The following is a 15,764-nucleotide window of genomic DNA, read 5'->3' as shown; positions in this document are numbered from 1 at the left end:
TTCCATTGTTTAATATCAAATGAGATTAAATATTTAATCATTGGAGATAAACAAGATAATTTGTATATCACAATTTTAAGTTGTGCTTTTTCAGATGGGAAATCTAAAGGTGCAAAAACTTTTTTATGGGTTACATAGGTAATAATTATAGGATCTGAATCTGTCACCTAAATCTTTAACAAAGTTTTATGTTCATTCTTCTATGCTGCACTATCTTCTTTTGCTTATAGAAGTGAATATGACCATATGCACTACACATTTATCATTATCTCACCAGTATTTTATGTCTTTGGACTGTATCTGACATTATAGGAAGCATTCAACACTATTGCATCAACAAATATTGAATGTAAAAAAATCTTTTGACAGTAACATCTGATATGGTTTGGCCTCTTTTTCTTTATTTTCTGGAAAAGGTACCATAGGTAAAGCTGCTTATTCTCTGAGCTTCATGATATTTCCAAAACTGCCATGTACTTTGAATTATGAATCAACTAATAACAATATTTAAAGGACTTCTGGGCCAAAAGGACTGTTTAAGTGCTAAGTTATATGCTTAGGGTAAAAAAGCATTATAAATATTAATATTTAATAATCTTTATATATAACATTTTTGGAGGTCTTTTGAATTTTATTTCTTTGTCCTTTATTTCTTTGTTTTCTTTGTTGACCTACTTTCACCTTCCCTCCTTTTTCTAGTTTAGTGAGCTGTTCTCTGGAAGCTATATTCTTTCTTCTGCCAAAACTTCAAATCTAATTTTGGAACAACTTCTGTAGGTAATTTAAGTACAGAAGGTAGATTGAGTGCTCATTTTGCTTTTGATTTATATATGACATCTGTTTGGAACCAAACCTTTTCTTTTTTCAGAAACAAAACAAGAATTTTTTTGGTATATGTAGGGCAAAGGAAAATTATCTGAGAAATAAATTCTTTTGTTTCTAAAAGAAAAGTCAGCACAGCTTATAAGAGTGTATTTGATCAAGACCAAAAGAGTCCAGAAAGAAAGCATAACATACAGTTGGCTTTCAAGAAAAAGCTTACTGAGTGATGAGTGAAGGAAAATATGTGCCCATATTTTTATGGCCTACATAGAAAGTAGGATGTAACTTTCTCTTTTCTGACCCACTACTGAAGAAGAGAGAGAGTTGCTGTTTTCAGAGCTTGTTCTAGAATCCCACTTAATAAGTGCCTCACTCTCTGACTGAGACATTGTGCCTTTGGGCAGGCAATGGTAATGTCTTACTACAATTTCAAGTTCTGTGTGTCACTTAAAATGAGTGAAATGTAGACTTTCATTTCTTCCCATGAATCTTAGTCATTTCTGTGAGTGTGTGTTTTTAGTTATTAGATTCCTTTGGATAATAAGATAAAAATACACATTACATTTAAATTTTAGGGGCATTTTCAGACTTTGTCAAGTTTAGTGAAGTGCCTCTCAGCTTATGTGCACTCCAACAATACTCATATTTTACTTCAGGGCTGAGCATCAGTTGGCTTTTTTACTTTCTTTGTATAAAACAAAAAGGTACTGGAAAAAGGTGCTGAATAATTTTAACTACATGCAGTGCAGTCGTTACCTTGACATCATGCACTTTCCCAAGTAATTGCTACTATTAAATAAAAATGGGAATCAATTCTAATCTTTATCACATTTTATTGATTCATATATAGGATCATTCGTGGTACATATTTATGTTTCATTTGGGCACATGGCTAACTGTTGGCATTACTGTTGTTACAAAACTGCAGCATACAATCAGAATTCAAGTTTTTGTAGAATTAAAATAGGTTAATACCAGGATTATCATTATGCATTTAAAACAGAATGGTTAATTCATCCTTGTTACAAATAATAGGATTTTCTACATTTTTTGTTGCTGACTTTAGTTGGTATGAAACATTGTTATATACTGAATATTATTTGTGATGTGTAGATAATAAATCATATCATTGGGAATCTTTTTGTCATGCTGAGTTTCTTTTTTTTTGTTGTTGTTGTTGTAATGTGTTATGTAACATTTGCTGTAAGTGGAATTTGATTTCTGTAATCAAAAGATACTATAATATTCTTTTGTTAATAGGTAGTTTCCTGCAACTATTATGTCTAAAGTTGTGTCTCACCCCACATTTATAATAGTCACATCTCTTAATAGTGAATATAAAATGTTAAGTCTTTTCAGGAACTTAAAACCAACAACTAGTTTTACTGTCCTGTGCTTCAGATAGCTAACATCTTATTTTGGAAATGGGACAGGCATTGAGGACTGGGAGGAGGTGTGACTCCTTCTCTGTCTTTCAAAGAACAAGCGGACTAGAGCTTTCTTCTCTCGTTTCTATTATTTGCTACAAATGTATTCAAAAGTCTCCATCAATCTAGATTCTCATGAAAATCCCCCCAAATGTGAGGGATAGATTAGACTTAACTAGTTTTTATTCTAATATATTTTAAAAGACGAGTAAAACAAAACAAGAACAGAATCTTGGTCTGATTGTCCTGTCATATTTTCTTAATCAAAAAGTTTAGGCCAGTGTTTGCCATAAGTATAGTACATACTCATGTTACCTAATAATTAACCATTTGTCTTGGCTCTGTTCATATTAGTTAAATGCATTTTTATGGAATTAAAAATTTACAGATATAAGGATATCCCAGGAATATTGGATAAATGGTGAGTTCTCCAAAAATTTCTAACACCTATTTTGTGTACAGATAAGATTTTTAATTGTAATACTGGCATATATGTAATTCTGCCATTTTGGAAGTTCCAACTGTATTTAATTAATTTTCATCTACTTAGAGGGAAGAATCTATTGGTTCAATAATATTTTCATGGTTGCTACTGCTTGAATGGCATAATTTTACTGCACATTACAATCAATTAGCCATCATAGTCTTGTAAATTTCTGTAGGAGATACTGCCTATTTAATACCTTTGCTCTTGAACAACACCAATAATTTTGTTTCCCTCTGGGACATACAGCTGTTCCCAGCCTACTCAGTGACATGTCAGGGCATAAAATCATCTTGACAGAAAGCTCTAAATTATAAATAGTCCTATAATGACATTCAGCTTGGGCGGTACATTTATAAAAGGAGTTATTAAGCAAAATGTCATTTCAACCCATTACTGTAAGTAGACTCTCACATTTCTGCAGCCATCTTTTGGTACCCAGATAATATTTGCATATATAGACATTTAAACAATTAGGGATATAAAAATTTATGAGTAGAAAGGCACAGGATTTTAAATAAATGGTTTCCTCAAATTTTCTAAAACTTTTCTGTCACAAGTACTCTTTAGTACACTCCTTTGTCCTGTGAAGACTGCCATAGTCTGGAGAGTTCAGACACTGTCAAAAGATAAAATTACCATGAATTTAAAGGTGTTCATTGACTTTTGTTTGTGATGGTGGGGCCAGTGACTTCTCACTCTCTGAAATAGGATCCTGATGAGCTGAGCAGAGGAGTTTGGCTTTATGTACAGGAGACGCTGAAGAAAACAGAACAGAAAGTGGTTGGTTGCTGCAGTTTCTTTCCTTGTAGAGGTTCATGCGGAGACTTTCTTCTTATGTGGTTAAACTTGGGATGTTTGGGGATTTGGCTATTATCTTTCTTTCTCCTGATTTCTCAGAAGGTCAGAGAACTTAGTTTCATTGTGGTGGGCTTAGAACTAGCATGAGTCACTTCACCCCATTTTCATTTGGTCTTTGTTTGACCTACTGTAGGAGTTGGATCCAAACAATGGGCTCCTGTAAATTTTACTTAATAACTCTGTGGTCTTTGGTGTTATTCAGAAGGCACTGTAGATATTTCATATATGATAAAAGAAGGAAAGAATGAGAAGTTGTTTTAGCTTGTTGTTGTCTTATAAGCAACTTCAGAATATTGGGTATTGAATAAAATTTTATGAGTACTTTATACCTATTATAAATATTAACTATAAATTACTTAATGTCAGTACTGTGATTTTAAAATGTCCAATTAATTCTTCCATCTTATTAAGACATTCAAATCCTATGAGAATCTACTTTTAACTCAAGACAATTTTTTTTTTCTGAGCAAAAGTATGTTTTTTTTAAAAAAGCTTTAATGTTTAAGTAACCATTGCTATAAATAATCTTCTGTTTTACCTTGTTATTTCAGTGTCTAGAAGTGGGTAAAAGAAAGTGAATTAAAGATCAGAGATCTAATAGTAGGTAATGGTTTGTAATGTGAGTCCCTGTTGCAGACCCAGACTAAAAAAACTTCAGCCTGTGTTATGGTCAACACAAGAAAAAAATCTGGAGCATTAGAGAACGGAAGCTGTCATTATGGAGGGGTTAGTGTGAGATTAATAGCAACATGTAGCCTCTGTGAATATGTGTGTTTATGTATGTCAACAGTCATGCTATTTCGGTACCCCAACCTAGAAGTTTGTTAACAGTGTTGCAGAGTGCTGTTTAGCAGGTGAAAAATTGCCCAAGATGATTGCTAATCCCTACTTCTATCTCTAATTGAATTTTTTATACCTTTATTTTATCTATTTATTTTTATGTGGTGCTGAGGATCGATCCCAGTGACTCACACATACTAGGCAAGCGCTGTACCCCTGAGCCACAGCCCCAGCCTCTAATTGAGTTTTTAATCACATTTTCTTCTTTGATTCCCAATTCCTCCTGATGAGAGGCATTTTCTTACTAGGCTTCTGCCAGTGAAGCAGAGTCCCTTCTTCTTTTAGACATGTCTTGAAAACAGTATAATAAGTTTATTCTTTCCTTTCTCAATTTCTGTCTCTTAGCGGTGATTTCTGTCAAGGGTTCAGTGTTCTGAGTTGTTCCCTATGCTTCTTAATCACTTTAAGCCACTTAGCTATGAAACTGCCTGGTGGAAAAAAAGTTGTACTGGCAGATGTAGGTCAATTCCTTGATTTGTCATTTTTCTCATTCCCCCTTAACATGACCCAAGAATGATGAGAAAGTATAATATTTTTAGCTTTCTTTTAAAAAGCTTTGTATTCTGGGTGAGTTTCAGCCACCTCAATTTCTGATATTTTAAGAGAATCCTGCTGTTTCTTCCAGAGTAGGCTCTTTATGAAATATTTTTGTGTGTGTTGATATTCAGCAGAAGAGGAACACAGTTCAGGCCACTGATTTATTTAGCAAACTTATTACTTTCTATTATGTGCCAGTCACTGTGCTCGCCACTGAAGATAACAGTGGTAAAAGATATTTTCAGAGCAGTTCATAGCCTGCAAAGAAGATGAGTGACTGGCCAAAGATACTCAATTTGTTGATTGGTGAATTTAATTACCTAGTAAGTTATTTCAGGTCCCTCCAACAGACTTTTTTTTTTTTTTTTTGCCTTCCCTATCATTTTTATTGCCGTGGTATTTAATCATCATCATCAAAAGACATATTTTTAATATCAGCTGTATCTGTCAGGGTCTTCAACTTTGAGTAATTTGTGATACCATTTCATGGAGGTAAGATCCTCAAAGGTCCTCCTGCCACCAGTGTTGACTATATGTATTATTTTAGTATTATCTAAATATGTGGAGGCAGAAGGTTAAGTATAACTTCTTTATACTTTCAACCCTCATGAGCATAATCTAATAGGACCAAACAAGAAGATCAATAAAACATATATTTACCATACTAGTTCAATGTTAGGAATAAGTGTTTTTTTGAAACTTATATAAACATGATTCTGAAAGCTACCATGCATATTTTTCCCCCTTGGACTTGGCCTGCTTGTGAGGCCATGTGCCTTCAGATGACTCAGTTTTTCCAGCACACTTTTCTAACCCACTGGAAATCCTTTGTGTATGGTGTGGTGATAGATCATGTGACCTCCACTGGGTATATCATTTACATATTAAATCTCTTTATGTTCTGTTTTCTTAGCCTGCAACATAATAAAGAAATACTTGGTTCTAATGTGATGGTAAGTGTTTCAACAAATGTTAGCACCTACATTACATATCGATACTTTGTAATAAAAAGATAGAGGGATAGCAGCCAAAGTATCAGAATCTGCTTCTAGTAAAACTTTTAGGTTGCTTTAGAAATAAAAAATGAAAATTTGAAAATTAATGAATGCTCTTGAACAACTAAAGTTAATCTCCCCAAGATTTCTTAGACTACAATTTAAGAACTATTTTGAAATATATACTGTATACAGATAGGTAGGCAAAGTAATTATGTGGCATAAACAAGTAAAAATCTAACAACTATTACATAATTAATCATATAGGCATCATGTGGATATAAATTACTTTGTAGTTGGAAATAATGATTAAACTAATTACTGAATAATTCACCTTTTTTTTGGAGGTACAGTCTAAGTCCTTAATACAATTATATAAATTATATTAGGCTCTTTTTCTGGTACTTTTGAATGCTTATAATTATTTTTTTGAAAAATTAGGAAAAAATGTATTTTGATGAGTGATACTAATAAGCACGGATTAATAATGCAGCAAGTTATTACAAGCCATTCACCTGAAGGATAGTAACAGTTATATTATTTTAATGAAAGGTAATGCAGTTGTATTGGCCTCAGGACCAAAATGACAGTGGTCATGACTAGTCATCTTCTTTACTGGGTAAGGTAGTTAAGGAAAGGAGTCTATGTTTTTGAAGGCATCTTTTCCTACACGATTACCAGGATCTACAGGAGATAGGGCGGGAAGCTCTCCTTGACCATGTGCCACAGCTCTCCCTGTCCGTGGCACTTTTTCCTACCAAAATCAATCTAAGCTTCTAAAGTCTTCTTTACGAGTCACAGGATAGAGTGGGGTCTTACAGGGGAATAACTAAGAAGAAGATTTTCAAAGGGTATTAAAAAAAAAAAGAAGGGTGCACCAATATTACATATCCATAGAGGTATGATATTCATAGGGGTCTGTTTCCAGCCGATTCTCTTCAGTCCATGAATGCTGGAGAAATGTGCTATGTTAACAACTTATATATGACCACATTGGCCACTAGCTATTAGCAAGGAACATGTGAAACTGAAGAGTTTTTTGACTTTCTGATACAAAACATCTGAATCTAAAAATTGTTGTTTCCATGTGGCCATTCTCTAGGAAAAATATTAATTCATGTTACTAACTTGTTTAAATATTTCAAGGGACTTACCACTACTTGTAGAAACTTTATGAATTTTCTTTTCTATGAGAACAGGATTCCACAACCTTGAGTAACACCTTGCATGTGATGATAGGCCGTCAGTAAATATACATTTCACGTGAACGCTAATTAGATGATTCTGGGTATAGCACTTTGGCAGTAAGTAGATTTTTTTTTTTTTTTTTTTTTTTTTTTTTTAACTTTGAGTGTATTCTAGAGCAGAACAGTGAAGACTGGATGGATGAAGTTAGAATACTAGAAAATCCAGATTTGACACAAACTGAGTAATTGAGTCCTGTTTAACAGGCATTTATGGAAGGATCATCTCTGCATGGAATTCAGTAACATATAGGGTTATCACAGCCACAGTGTTGAATATGTATAGAATGATGAGGGGTGTAAGTGATGTAAAAAGGCACTTTATGCTGAAGTTTTGTTTTTTGTTTCTTTAATTTGGACTCCAGAAACAACTCATACACACAAAAGCATGAGTCTTTCAAGTTTTCTTTTGAAAACTGAGTCATAGATGTTACATTTCAAGCCAAGTTAAGGTTTGATTATTCTACACTTCATGGCTCTTTAAAATTCTAGTTGCTATAACAACTTTGATATTTCTTTATTATTTTTAGCACTTCAGTTGCCATAACAATAAGATATCTTAAAAAATAGCAATTTTCATTTATAAGGGAAAAATCCCTTTCAATTAAAATGAATTTGAATTAACATTCATTCCTATAATGTGAACATATTACTTAAAATGTGTGCTCTTCTGTTTTTATACAATGTTAACAGACTTTTGCAGGAGATGTTTTGTGGCTAAACTTTCCCCTCTTGTGTGTTTACTGTACACCATTTGAAGAGAAATGGCTGATTTGAACACTTTCTGTAAGTTAGACTTTTATTTGATTTCTTTGATTAAAAATCTTGTTAAGCAATTTCCAGATTTTATTCCATAAAGTAAGAAAATCTCTTACCTTTGGAGATATGACAAAGCTTGGGATTTCTTTTTCTTCTATGCTATTTTAAAGTACATTTCAAATATTTTTAGTGCCATACTAAAACAGTTACCACCTTACTAGTCTAGAAATAACTGGCAACCTAGACCTGAAGTATGAGACTTTATTCATAGGGCAGTACTTCTATTTACTCTTTGAGAAAAAAAATTTTCTAAGCTTAGTTTCTGATATTTAAGCCTCTAAAAAACTAAAGAAGGGGAAGACTGCTATATTTGCTGTGCAAACAAACTAAAAAACATAGGGAGTGATATATTATTTTTTAGGTACCTGGTTACTTATAGAAATTCAACAAATTAAAGCATATATACAGAATGGGATCCTAATTAGAATAAGTTATACACCACGTATGTATAAAATGTCAAGATATACCCTGCTGTCATGTATATCTGAAAAGAACAAATTAAAAAATCAGGACAGAAAATATTCATACATACACATATATCTGTGTGTTTGTGTGGGTACACACATGTATATCTCTAGCAGCTACAGGGGTATAATTGTATTAGGTATGATTGTATAGATTAAATTAGGTATAATTATATTAGGTTACAATCAGTTTGTACAGATAAGGCATGTTTGTACAACGTTATGATGTATTAGAATGCAATGTTCTAATTGATGTTAATCATGATCCCTGCCTATGAGGCCAACATTAAATTATTTTCATAACTCTAGGTTAAGGAAGGTATAGTAGTTAAAACTTCATATAAAAATTTAAATACAGCCAGACATGGTGGCTCATGCCTAAAATCCCAATGACTCTGGAAGCTGAGGCAGGGGGACCACAAGTTCAACTTCAGCCTGAACAATTTATCAAGATCCTGTTCGAAAATAAAATTTAAAAAGGGCTGATGATGCAGTTCAGTGATAGAGAGCTTGCTTGCCTAACATGTGTGAGATCCTGGGTTTAATTCTTAGTACTGCCCCCCCCCTCAAAAAAAAATTACATGTGAAATTTGATACAGTAAAAAAAAAAAAAAGCAAGAAATTAACTTAAAAAGTCCTTCAATTTTCTAGGAAATGTAGGATCCTGGTACCTGAGGTTTTGTGAACTAAGGATTCATAATTTTATATTGTTTTGTTGTTAATCCCAGGATTTTCCTAGCAAGCATGGTCAGGTTTAGACAGTGATACTTCTTTCAAGGATATATTTTTTAAAAAGTCATATTGAGGAGGTGGAAAAGATAAAGTACTGTTATTAATTTCTTAATCTCATCAGGCTACCTGTGGGTGTAGTTTCTTAAAAATAATGAAACAGAAAGCTTACTGATAGTTACTATCAGTGAGCTTTGAACAACGGCTATGTGCTTTCTTGTTAATATATAATTTTCATAAACAAATTTTAGAAAGGTTGGCTTTATCATCTTCGTTTTGTAGATGCAAGCTGAGTTACTTGGGGAGAATGATGTACCAGGCCTCTTGGCCCATGTATGGTACAGCCATCATGCAACCTAGATCTACCCAAAGTCTGTCCCCAAATTACAGTCTCTCTTATCTTCAAACTTAACAAATCCTTATTAAATATGATGGTATGTCTAGTGGGAAATATAGAAAGAAAGATCATACTGTGTATGGTTTTATTTTAGTGTTCTGCATACTATTTTGACCAGTTAATTTCATATGAATATTTTATGTTTGAAGGTTCCTCCCCTAAGAAAGATTGGAATGTATGTGTAAATAAGTATTTTCTCTTTCCTTTGTAATTGACTCAGTGTAATGGATTCTCTTAAAGGTTTTGCTTATTTTGCAGTTGTCTTAGATCTCCACTGGCTGGGACAGTCTCAGAGAGAGTTATACCTGGCCCTTAATAAAGCTTTCCTCATTTTAGGTCTCATTTGTGTCTGGACTCTTGTGTTTGTGAGTACAAGCAGTGAGCCATGAGTTAGGTAAAATGATTGTAAAGGTATGCAAAGGCTAGATGTATGTATTCTGTCCACCAAGAGATAGAACACCTTCTTTTAAGGCATTATATTAGCTTTCACTTTCTTTTGGTAGGGGTTGGGGGGGTGGTTACCAGGAAATGAACTCATGAGTACTGAACCACTGAGCCACATCCCCAGGAAATGAACTCATGAGTACTGAACCACTGAGCCACATCCCCAGCCTTATTTTGTATTTTAATTAGGTCTCACTGAGTTGCTTAGCACCTTGCCCTTGCTGAGGCTGGCTTTGAACTTTTGATCCTCCTGCCCCAGCCTCCCAAGCCACTGAGATTACAGGCATGTGCTATGATGCCCAGGGTAGCTGTCACTCTTGTGAAACCTTATGTTAGTTGTTATGGTATTTTTCTTTTTAAACATCAGTTTATATGATTTCCTGGTTATGTGAATTTTCCTAAAATTCACTCATGTAATTTAGGGCTTTCATTTGTTGGGTTTACAGAGAAATGGAGTGCTTAATACATAAAAGTATAATCATAGGTTTATAATTTTCCTTGGTAGAATTGACACAGATTTTAAATGTTCTATTTTGATTTAACATGATACATATACACCTATCATGACACAGAATGTTTCCCTTATTCCTAAAAGTTCCTTTATACCTCTTGCTAGTCTATTCCTTGGTGTGTGCTCATGTGTACACACACAAACACATGCGCATACACACATACACATGTACACATACTACCTACTTTCTTTGAGCAAAAAATTATTATTTTAGTTTCATCCATGTTGTTCATATCATCAGTTTCATTTCTTTTTGTTGCTGAGTAGTATTTCTTTACATGGGCATATCACAATTTGTTTATTCCTCTGTTGGTGGATATATATTTTTTTCCCATTTGTGACTCTTTTATTTTCAAAATATTGATATGAATCTTTTTATGCAAGTCTTTTTTAGACATATATATATAAAAAATATATATATATATATTTTTTTTTTGGATGACAGTGGAAGGATTTAGGATAGATTTGTTTAATATTGTAAGAAATTCCAAAACTGTTTGTCAGAGTTGCCATTCAGAGTTGGGCCATTTTATAGCAGTGAGAAGGCTGCCATTGTTCTATACCTTACCAACATTTTGTACCGTCAGTCTTTGAATTTTAGCCATTCCCATGGGAATATATTGGTATCTCTTTGTGTTTGACTTTGCTTTTAAGATGGCTGTGGCTATGAATGCTGAGCACTCTTTCATTTTCTACCACCTTCCTTCCTTCCTTGACATGCAAAACTTGTGCTCTTCACGGGGTACTATAAGATATTTTGATATAAGTATACATTATATAATGTTCCGATGCAGTTTAAGGATATCTATCTATCTCTTGAAATATCATCTCTTAGTGGAGAGGCATGCAAAATGCTTTTTTTTCCATTAAAAAATATATGGTGCATTATCATTATTATAGTAACCTTTCTGTGCAATAGAACACACAGCTTATTTCTCCTGTCTTAACTGTAGGTAGTATCCACTGACCAGCTTTGCCCCATCCCTACCCATTGCTCTTCCCAGCCTCTGGTAACCAATGTTCTGCTCTTACCTTTCTTTTTCAAGATCACCTTTAAATATATATATATGTGTGTGTGTGTGTGTGTGTGTGTATGTATATATATATAGTAGTATATATATTCATATATATATATATATATATATGAGAGAGAGTGTGTGTGTGTATGTGTATATATGTATAGTAGTATATATATTCATATATATATATATATATATATATATATATATATATATATATATATATATATATGAGAGAGAGAGTGTGTTGTTGATGAACTTTATTTATTTTTATTTGGTGCTGAGGATTGTACCTAGTGCCTCATACATGCTAAGTGAGCGCTCTACCACTGAGCCACAACCCCAGCCTGGTTTTTTTTTTTAATTAATAAATTGTAGGAGTTAGTTGTCTAGTTTGAATTCAGGTCCTTTGTTTGACTAATTCCTTCTCCTAGTACTTTGACTGGCCGACTGGTTTTCTTTTTAAAAAATATTTTGTTTTAGTTGTAGTTGTACACAAACCTTTATTTTATTTTTATGTGGTACTGAAGATCAAAGCCAGGGCCTCTCCTATGGTAGGCGAGGGCTTTACTGCTGAGCCACAATTCCAGCCTCCCCTACTGGTTTTCTTAGTGATGTTTTTTATAAACATTTTTTATTATGACTTAGCCATTAAATTTTATTTTAGTTATTGTTTTCATTATCTTAAAAAATCTACTCTTGTGTTATAAAGATGTTGTTCTTTAATAATATTTTCTTTTAGAGGGTATTGATTTTTAGTTTCCATTTTATATTTTTCTGTGTTCTTTTGCAACTAAATTTTTGTGTATGGTACAAGTTTGTGTGTGATCTAAGTTCATTTTTCCCCAGAGGAATTAGTATTTCAAATGAGACCAAAAAACTGCATCTGTGGATACCATTTTTCTAAGTACCATTTCTGGATTTTTCTAAGTGCCATTTACTGAAAAGATTTTCCTTTCCCCTTGACTTGTTTTAGGGTTTTTATTGAAATTCAGTTGACCATATAATTGAGGGTTTATTTTTGGACCGGTTATTCTTTTCAGTGTTCTTTTCACTGATGTTTTATGCCAGTCTTGACTACTATGGCTTTATAGTGAGTCTTAAAGGTTGTGCCAGTCTTCCCACTTTGTTTTTTCTTTTCTTTCTCAAGATTGTTTTAGCCATTCTAGATTCTTTTTGTGTACATATACATTTGAGAACCAACTGCTTCTTATTTTGAGGAAAAAAACCCTGTTTGGATTTTAATTGAAATAGCAAGAAATATATACTTAAATTTGGGGAAAACTGACATTCTTAACAATATTGAGTCTTCCATTTCATCAAGATGGGATACCTCTCCATTTGCTTAGGACTTTTTACTTTGTCTTAGTGACATTTTATAGCTTTTAGAGTAGAGGTCTTACATACTTTTTATTATTTCTATTTTCTATCTCTTGAGGCTATTATAAATGGCTTTTTTTGTTTTATAGTATCACTTCCTGTTATTTGTTTAGTATATAGAAATGAAAGATTTTAGTATATTGACCATGTATTCCAACAAAATTTACTTCTTCACTCCTTAGTTTAATTTTTTCTTTTTAGTACTAGGGATTGAACACATGGACACTAAGCCACTGAGTCACATCTTCAGCCGTGCCTCCCCCCTTTTGTGTGGTGCTGGGGATTGATCCCAGGGTTTTATGCATGCGAGGGAAGCACTCTTCCAACTGAGCTATATCCCCAGCCCCCTATCCCTTTCTTAAAAATATTTTATTTTGACACCAGTCTAGCATGCAGGCACCCTACCATCAAGCTGCTTCCTAGCCCCAGTATTTAATGTGTAGACAGGCATGTTTGCCTTTTCTTTATTGGCTTGTGGTTCTTTTTCTTGACTGGCTGGGACCCATAGTACAAGGTGCATTGAAGGGGTGAGAGCATACATCTGTGCCTTCTTCTCATTCTTTGGGGAAAAGCATTTAACCTTTCATATCATACTAGATATAGGTTTTCCCTTAGAGTATCTTTATTAGGTTAAGGCATTTTCTTTCTGTACTATCATTAACTTAAATTTTTAAAAAATATTTTTAAATACCAATTACTTTAGTCATAATGAAATGAAGTTAATAATATAAACTTGGTTTTGCCCGTGAGAGGTTACTACATAAATATGATTTGTGATGTATATCACTTCAGAGGGTTTATTTATCTTCTAGTACTTAGACTATGTTACTCCCAACTATATTTGATAATGTGTTTAAAAATGCATTTTCCAGCATTTTGGTATTCTTAAAATAAGTAACCATTATTGTTTTTCAAAGTACTAGTCAAAGGTTCATATAGAATTGGATTTTGATAGAGGTGTAGATGACTAATATTGCTCTTAATTTGAATATATTAGGAGGTTGATTTTCCCCTTTGTAATGAATCATGTATTTTTTAGCTTTTTGTTGTGAAGCTTGTATGTCATACAACAGATTACAAGGAACTTTGTTTATTCTGAGCTTCACAAAAACTGGTTACAACTCTTTCAGTCCTCTCATATATTTTACAAAGTATTTTTATATTATGCTCTATTTATTAAAGTTAAGTTAAACGTTTGTTTGTTTTGCTCCCTTTCTGTGCTAGTACTGTAGTGTGGGCACTTAAGATCTAATGGTAAACAAAATAGATGTTTTCTACCCTCATGAGGCTTGAAGTCTAGCCAAGAAAACAAAACTGAATAAAATAAACAATTATAAACTATGATAAATGTGAAATATGGTCTGATACCCTCTGTGAACCCAAGGAAGGTTTCCCGGAGAAATTAGAGATCAAAAGATTGTATCTAAATCAAATGAAAGAAATGAGATAATATAGCAAGATAGAAATATCCTGAAGCAGTGGGGATATAGCTAGGCTATGTAGGATTAGGAGTGAGGGAAATGTGGTTTGCAAATGAGAAATGAGACTAGATAGTTAATGTGGAGCCCAGTTTGTGTAGGACCCGTTAACACTTTGTCTAAGAACAGCATAAAAAACCTGAAACATTTTAACACAGGGAAGTGACACTATTGGTTTTGCATTTTGGAAAGAATATCATGTCTGTTTAGTGGATAATTGAATGAAGAAAAGCCATAAACAATGCAGAAAGACCAGACTGGAAGTCACTGCAGTTGCCCAAGCACAAGATGAGGCAAGCTTGCAGAGGGGAGTGACAGTGGAGATGGAGAAAAATTAACAAGAGGGAAGGTTGGAGAAATGCAGTGTCCGTGCACATACCTTTTGTGTCTTCTAGAATTCATCAGAAGACAACAGTGTTTACTTTAGTCACTATCTGTTCACCTTCTGGGATACTGCATTGCTTATATAGCTCCCTTTGGTAGTCACTGCCTACTGCTTATCCTATTTGTCATTAATAGCTAATATCCCTCTCTTGCTTTGCTCTCTGGGTTCTATTGAGTAGTTGCTTGAATTGACTGGATGTTTAATATGAAATAATAATATATGTTAAATAATATATTAAACATATTGAAGGCTTAAATTTAAAAAATCAGATGCTTGTGCTGTGTCATCTACAGTTACACAGTTTTAGCTGTTAGATGTAATTGTGAAGTAATCCTAAAAAATGAGTCCTCTCAGATATTTCCTGATTAGCGTTCATTAGTTGAAAGGAGAGGGAGGAAGTTGATGGTGATTATAACAAGAATGGTGCTAGTAAAACATTTAATGACCCCTCAAATGAAGAGAATGGTGCCTAATGTTGAAAACAAAGGATGCTGTGTGTACTGAGCTATGTGAACATATGATATTAATGCCTTTTGTCATGATTAGTTCCTATTATAACCAATCTGAAGATGGAAAAGAAGAGGAAGGGGCCAATAGAGTCAGTTGTTATAAAACAGGAAATTACTGTGTGAGTCCTACTGAAACTCTTGTATTTACTTATCCATTTTTTAGGAAGTGGAAGGATAAAAGAATGTGTGCAATGTCAAAGTCACTGCTTCTTAGACTTTGCCTCACATTATCAGGTATCTTCGGAAGCATGTACAATTATTGATTATTTCTGGTGTTTTTATATTCACATACTTGCCAGTGATTTTTAAAAAATAAGTGTCAAACTAAAGCAATCTAATATTTGAATCTCCCTTATTTAAATTTATATTTAAATCTTATTTAGTTTTTTGCCACTTCTCTAATTTTAGAAATATTACAC

At 33.3% G+C, this 15,764-nt stretch overlaps 1 protein-coding gene across 6 annotated transcripts in view; it reads left to right on the top strand.

The window, feature by feature from the left end:
- Positions 1-15,764, top strand: part of Rabgap1l (RAB GTPase activating protein 1 like) — a 616,206-nt gene that overhangs the window by 214,005 nt on the left and 386,437 nt on the right. The gene's annotated exons all lie outside the window — the stretch shown is intronic.

Source organism: Marmota monax, unplaced genomic scaffold, assembly GCF_021218885.2.
Source record: "Marmota monax isolate L192 unplaced genomic scaffold, Marmota_monax_Labrador192_F-V1.1 WCK01_AAM20220418_F8-fsc00055, whole genome shotgun sequence".
NCBI classification, from domain to species: domain Eukaryota; kingdom Metazoa; phylum Chordata; class Mammalia; order Rodentia; family Sciuridae; genus Marmota; species Marmota monax.
Note: the sequence above shows the minus strand (reverse complement) of the source record. Positions and strands in the feature narration are given on the sequence as shown.